The following is a 6941-nucleotide window of genomic DNA, read 5'->3' as shown; positions in this document are numbered from 1 at the left end:
CTTCCTTGCTTCCTTGCTTCCTTCCTTCCTTGCTTCCTTGCTTCCTTGCTTCCTTCCTTCCTTCCTTCCTTGCTTCCTTCCTTGCTTCCTTGCTTCCTTGCTTCCTTCCTTCCTTGCTTCCTTGCTTCCTTGCTTCCTTCCTTCCTTCCTTCCTTGCTTCCTTGCTTGCTTCCTTGCTTGCTTCCTTCCTTCCTTCCTTGCTTGCTCAAAGTTACCAGGTGTAACCACGTGGGTTTGAGGAGCGAATTCGTGGGTGGGGAGCTTCGCAGGACCCTCCCGCTGCGTTTCCCAAAGCAGCTTCAGGCCAGAAGAAATCCCCGGAGCCGCAACGTGGGGAGAGCAAAGAAAGCATCTCTCCGGACCTTTCGGTCCCTCGTTGTTACGGAGGAGAGGCCAGCCAAGAAAAACCTGCTGTTCTCTCCCACGCATTTTCCCCTCCAGCCTGGATCGGCCGCTCCTCCCCGGTGCCATGGTCCTGACCCCCCGGCCAAGCCTTGCCTGCTTTTCAACAGGGAAGGGAAGAGGGCTGAAATGGAAGTGGGAAGAGGAGCAGATGTGGATTCCCAGCAGTTGTCTAACCTGATTTATCCTCTGGCCACGTCCGGCCTGCCGTCAGGGCTGAGAAGAGAGGCAAGGCGGACGCTAATCGGTTCTTCTCTGTTCCCAAACGGGCAGACTCCGTGGGTCCGTGGAGACACAAGACCTGGAAAAACCCTCCCCAGCAAAGCAGCAACGCGCAATTGGAAGCCAGGTCCAAGGTCCAGGGAAAAAAACAGCAGATCAAAGTCTCCTTAACTCGCTTTTGTTCCCTTGACATTGGCCGACCTCCGCAAAAGGGTAGGAATGGTAGCCCAGCAGCGCTTCTAGTCATAGGGGAGTTTGATGAGGCCGCTTTTGCTTTTAGCAGAAAGGTGTGGGGTGTCTGTCTAGCCATTTTGTCGGAAATGGGGAGGACTTCTTATTTGGTCACCGCGATGTAAACAAGATGCGGAGACTCTAGAAAGAGTGCAGAGAAGAGCAACCAAGATGATCAGGGGACTGGAGGCTAAAGCAGTGTTTCTCAACCTTGACAATTTTAAGGCATGTGGACTTCAACTCCCAGAATTCCACAGCCAGCAGTGCTGGCTGTGGAATTCTGGGAGTTGAAGTCCACATGCCTTAAAATTGTCAAGGTTGAGAAACACTGGGCTAAAGCATATAAGGGACGGCTGCTGGAATTGGGTATGTCTAGTTTAATGAAGAGAAGGACGAGGGGAGACATGAGAGCAGTGTTCCAGTATCTCAGGGGCTGCCACAAAGAAGAGGGAGTCAAGCTATTCTCCAAGGCGCCTGAAGGCAGGACGAGAAGCAACGGGTGGAAACTAATCAAGGAGAGAAGCAACCTAGAACTAAGGAGAAACTTCCTGACAGTTAGAACAATTAACCAGTGGAACAACCTGCCTCCAGAAGTGGTGAATGCTCCAACACTGGAAGTTTTTAAGAAGAGACTGGACAGCCGTTTGTCTGAAATGGTATAGGGTTTCCTGCCTGAGCAGGGGGTTGGACTAGATGACCTTCAAGGTCCCTTCCAACTTTACTATTATTATTATTATTATTATTATTATTATTATTATTATTATTATTATTATTATTATTATTATTATTATTATTATTATATTATATACTGTAGAATGGACAGCCTGCAATCGATGCCCTACAAACAATTATGATTCAGGACCTGACTGACATATTCCTTCATCAATCTTCTACTTATAATTATCGATAGAGTAGAGATCAGAGATGAACCAGGAACTCCTTGGAACCGGCTTTAAAATTCACTGCCGTTTTCAATTAACTGCCATTCCAAAACTTTTATCGCTGTTTAAGGTGAACTTTATTGAGCTACCTTGCAAATTTGTTTCATGCATCCCTGCCAGAAGGTAGTGGAACTTTTTGGACATCCCAAAATTAGAACCACCAATTGTTATAAAGTTATATTAGCAGTAGTATTAGGGATATTGGTATTGGTAACACCAAGCATCATATGAGAACCTTAAGGATGAAATTGCGTGGAGATCTATGCAATTCACATCCACGAAGTTAATGGCAACATTCTCATTTTATCCAGGTCTGGGCTATAATTGATCAGGTAATAGAGATAGCGAGCACAGAGTCTTGTTGAATGATGAATACCAAGGAGTTCAATGGCAAAACAAATTGTAAAAAGCAATTGTAATGTATTGCATGCTTAACTTCCTTAGACTACTAACTGCCCACTTGATTTCTGCTCCAAATCTTTTTTTTTAAAAAAAATAAAATAAGCATATTCGTTTATTTATTTAGACGGCTGTCTTGCACCACAATAATCAACGTGTCTTGTTTTTTGTCGATGACACAAAACTCTGCAGGCTCAACTGGAAGTAAATTTCCATGTGCACCAGCACTTAACTTCTGATAAATCTATATAAGATTGTATTTCTTACATGCTAGTTATATATACCTTCAATTTCTTGCTAGGGAAATAAAGCTCTAACACCAGTGGTGTTTACTTTGGAGCAGGAATCTATAAAGGAACATCTCCATCATTAACGACAAATTCTCAAGCATTAAGTTAGTTCCCCACTAGCAATTTATAGTATTGTCTAAAGTCATTCAACCTTCATTGTGCCAAAAAAAACAGCAATGAGGGCAGGTTTTCTATCACTTCAGAGATGGCTGGGTGGTGTTCTGTGCACTCCAGACGTATTGAATTACATTTCCCAAATTTCCTGCCACCGTGGCTATACAGGCTGAGAGTTTTGGGAGATGTAATTCAACACATCTTCTAGTACCAGGTTAGGAAAGGCTATATTCAAAACAATACTTGAGAGGAGAGTAAGTTAAGATGATATGCTTTGTTTTTTGGGGGGTTATTTGTAAATATAACATATCCTAAACCTGGTTTTGACAGGAGTTTAATCAACAGTCTTGTCAACAAATCAGATATAACTAAACTAAATACTTCATTCCAGAAGTATTTCAGAATTCCAGTTTTATTCTAAAAAAAATATCCTAAAGAGGAGTAACTTTCACTAGTTTTAGAGAATTTAAATTCACCTTAAGTGATCTAAGACCACAGTTGTTTTAAACGAAATTCAGCAAAATTGCAATTTGCTGAGGTATGCATTGTAAAGAAAACAAGCTACCCATTATAGAATTTAGAGAGAATCCAAGCAAACAAGCATGTCTTGATTGGATTATGCAGTTAAATTTAACACGGACAATCAAAGAAAACTCCTTTATATTTAAAGGTTTGGATAAATGAATATTCCTAGCAAATAAAATGTATTCAATTAAAACCTCATGCACTTCTGAACTGAAGTGGAATCGACTGTAATTGATTTATTTGAAACCAGAGGTTAAGGACTGAATTAGCTAAGTACAACTGGGTATTTCAAGCCACTGACTTATCAAATGTCAAATCTCTTCTATTTTAAATATTATTTCAGCTGCAGGGCATTGCTATCCTGATGGCTGTTCCACCAGTTAAATCTCAAATTATATTAATATTCGATTTTGGGGTTTGGGAAGAAGGAGGGGTAGATTATGATTTATTACAGAGGAGGGTGGTAACCATTCAGCTTGAAGACACATTGTGGTACATTTTTTAAAAATGCATAAATTAGCATAGCATGAAGGGACTGCACTATAGCTCATTAACATTTAACCATTGATACTAATTTCTATAACGGTGTGTGTGTTAAGGTTAGCAGCTAAAAGCATTGCCTAGAATTTGAAAGGCTGCAACAGTGATTGATTACAACACTTAAAATACATCCCCCCTCCCTGAAAAATACTGTGAAAGTAATTACCATGATTTGGTAACTGCACTTTTGTCACAGCAGATGAGCCCCAAACTGTAATGAACCCATTATTATCTCCTGCAATAAGCACTGATTTTTTTTTTTTTAAAAAAAAGGTCAAAATGAAATACTGAGATATATTCTCAATGTTTACTGCAGGTTTCTAAAGCAGAATAAACAAATAATTTCAATAATCATCAGACTTATTGTTAACTAAAAGTAAGTTTCGGTTCACAAAAAAAGTAAAAAAATGGGGTGTTAATAATAAACGTATTTTTTAAATAAACCAATGATCAATATTTTAACATGAATCAAGCAATGCATATATATATATCATTTAAGGTTTACCATTTTTACCATTCTAATTCTTAATTGTTTGCAATAAGTAACTATGCAATATTTATTAAATTTCATTTCTGAAATTGTATTTTACTACCGGATACATTATTCATATCTTTTGAATTATTAGGAATGTTGTAAGATTAAATATGCTTTACACATTCCCCAGTTACAGCTAAAAACTATTAGGCAGATTTTAAAAAAAAAGTAACAAGCATCTGTAAATCCAGATATGAATGAATGGTATTTAATAAGATTGTTTTTTCATTTAAAAATGAGTATTTATGCATTGCTGGAGAAAGAGCAGCAGTGTGTGCATTGCTGTTTATGAATGCCATTGTGCCTGAGGTTAGGATCCCCCACACAATCTGAGTTGCAGCCAAGAAAAACAGCCCAGATAGACAATGCTTCACTTCACCTGCTACAATGCTGTGCATTTCATTTATGTCAAGGCTGCATGTACAGTTAGGGTTCATTCACCTTATTATTTTGTTACATCCACTTTACAGTTAACCAATGTATCTGGGGCAAGGGGATGAATAAGCATTTTCAAAAAGATATGCAGAAGATCCACTTTCAAAGTCTATCTCACAGAGATAATATGCCATCAGAGGAAGAATATTTCACTGTTAAACTGCATTTTAAAAGCAGCAAACCAACTATCCTGGTTTTCTGTTGTCTTCCTTAAGTAAAGCAGCAGTCAGGAAGAAACAGAACTTCCGTTATCTACTGGACTGATTTCCTTTATCAACAATCAAATAGAAATACCAGATCTAATTTCTCTTTTCTGAGAAAAGGTACCATCTAGTTAAGACTTTTCAGTTCTGCTTTTGGCATTGAAGCAGAAGTCCCTGCACTGTCTTCTCAGGTATGCCATCACACTTTTAACTTTTTGCCATATTTATCACAGGATTAGACAAAATTGATCTGGATTGGTATCAATCATCATGATGGAAATAAGTTTCACAATGTTTGCTCAAACACTTCAGTTTCAATACTTCAAATCAGCATTTTAAGTATGTATTTCCACAAAAATAACACTTTAATATCAATATTTTACACTCTGCTTCTATTTCTATCAAACCACATTTGCATAAAGCCAACTTTGTACCATATGAACCCAAAGCAAATGAAATAATGAGTGTCACTGCAATTTTGATAAGAATGTACTTTGAGCCAATTTCTAATGTAAAAAGCATGCTAGCATCTCTTTCAAATGAATATCCTCATTCTTTGGAACTAAAATCTGGCCAATATGAAAATAAAATATTTCACACTTATCTAAAATTTAAGTTGTATTGCTTATAATTCAAACATGCATCGTTTCAAAATAAGAACTTCCTCATCCAAATATTGGAAAAACTATTATCATGATTAAATATTTACAGTAATGTGACCTGTACACATTCATAAAATCAAACCTAAAATAAATCTGAAGTAATATGTCAGACAATCAAGATGAGTATGATTACTTATTTTCCCTAGTATGAGAACTTATCCAATGCATTTACATTCTGTATGAACATTTGTATGTGAATATACTTAGTTACCCATAATTCTCATTCAGATATAACTCTCTTCCCATTCTTTAAATGGCATTGAAAATTAAAAAGCAATTCATATTATGTCAAACATTTAAAATGGGTAACCCTGATATATAATTATGAAGCAAGAACAAAACCTAAAGATCAAATAAATAAAATAAAACTTTATTTTTAAAAAATAAAATCACCTTTCAGTTAAAGGAAACTAAAAATGCCATTTCTTCAACAGTACAATATTTTTTTTAATCCAAAAGAATACATTTTGTTTTATTGTGTAATTTGTCTGAATACAGACTCAGTGGAATATCTAAATGATACCCTGCTCTGAACTCCAACTTGAAAGTAAGTTTTTATTATACTTGAGGGAAACAATGGGTTCAGCTGCTTATTGCAAAGAGCAATTGTCAAGGGAGAGTTAAACTCAATTACTGTAACCATACTGAATAAAAAATACTGCCAAGAACAAAAATACGCCTGGGTAAAGACAGCCACTGAATAAAAAAAAATCGACATAAAGCGTATCAAATATTTATTTATCTGGGCAACAAAGGACTATGATACATTGACAGGCATGGAAACTACTGCCAGCACAACTCAATACAATACAACTGTAACTGCTTCCAATATGGCCGATGGAAATAGAGGATACCAGGTGGTCCCCAATGTATGGAAGTTCTTTGAACCAAAAGGCAACTCAAAATGAAAAAGGGGAGAGGGAAGCGAAGATCCCCAGTTCTTTATCTGAATAGACAATATCAACTTATTGCTCTGATTATGCTTTCAATAGAAAGACCCTGGATAGAAACTTTTTTTTAAAGCCACAGTATACAAAGAGTTGTTAAAAATTATCAACATGTGGAAAAAATGTTTTTGGAAGGGGAACCTAAATTATTTCAGTGGAAATGGTGGTCGGTCTGGGTTGGACGGCTGATTTATTTTCCTTTATCAATGTGGAAACTAGGTATCATATTAATAATATATTTGTAAAAATCCAAGTTGCTTCAATCGCTTAGCTGCTTTATTGTCGCCTTTTTATAACATGCTACAACAGGGCTGAAGTGATGTATCCCAGAAAATACCACCCCACCTCCCCCTAAAAAACTCCCCTCCCATTTTCTAAATAAGTAACTATGAACCACAGTGATGGAACTAAGATGGGAAAGACTTAAAAACCCACTAAACAAGAGGTAAACGAGATCACCAGATAAATAATAAAAAAAAGCTTCAAACAGACTCA

This window comes from Protobothrops mucrosquamatus, unplaced genomic scaffold (assembly GCF_001527695.2).
Source record: "Protobothrops mucrosquamatus isolate PMUCROS unplaced genomic scaffold, P.Mucros_1.0 scaffold23, whole genome shotgun sequence".
Classification (NCBI taxonomy): domain Eukaryota; kingdom Metazoa; phylum Chordata; class Lepidosauria; order Squamata; family Viperidae; genus Protobothrops; species Protobothrops mucrosquamatus.
The sequence above is the reverse complement of the archived record's forward strand: the minus strand, read 5'-3'. Positions refer to the sequence as shown.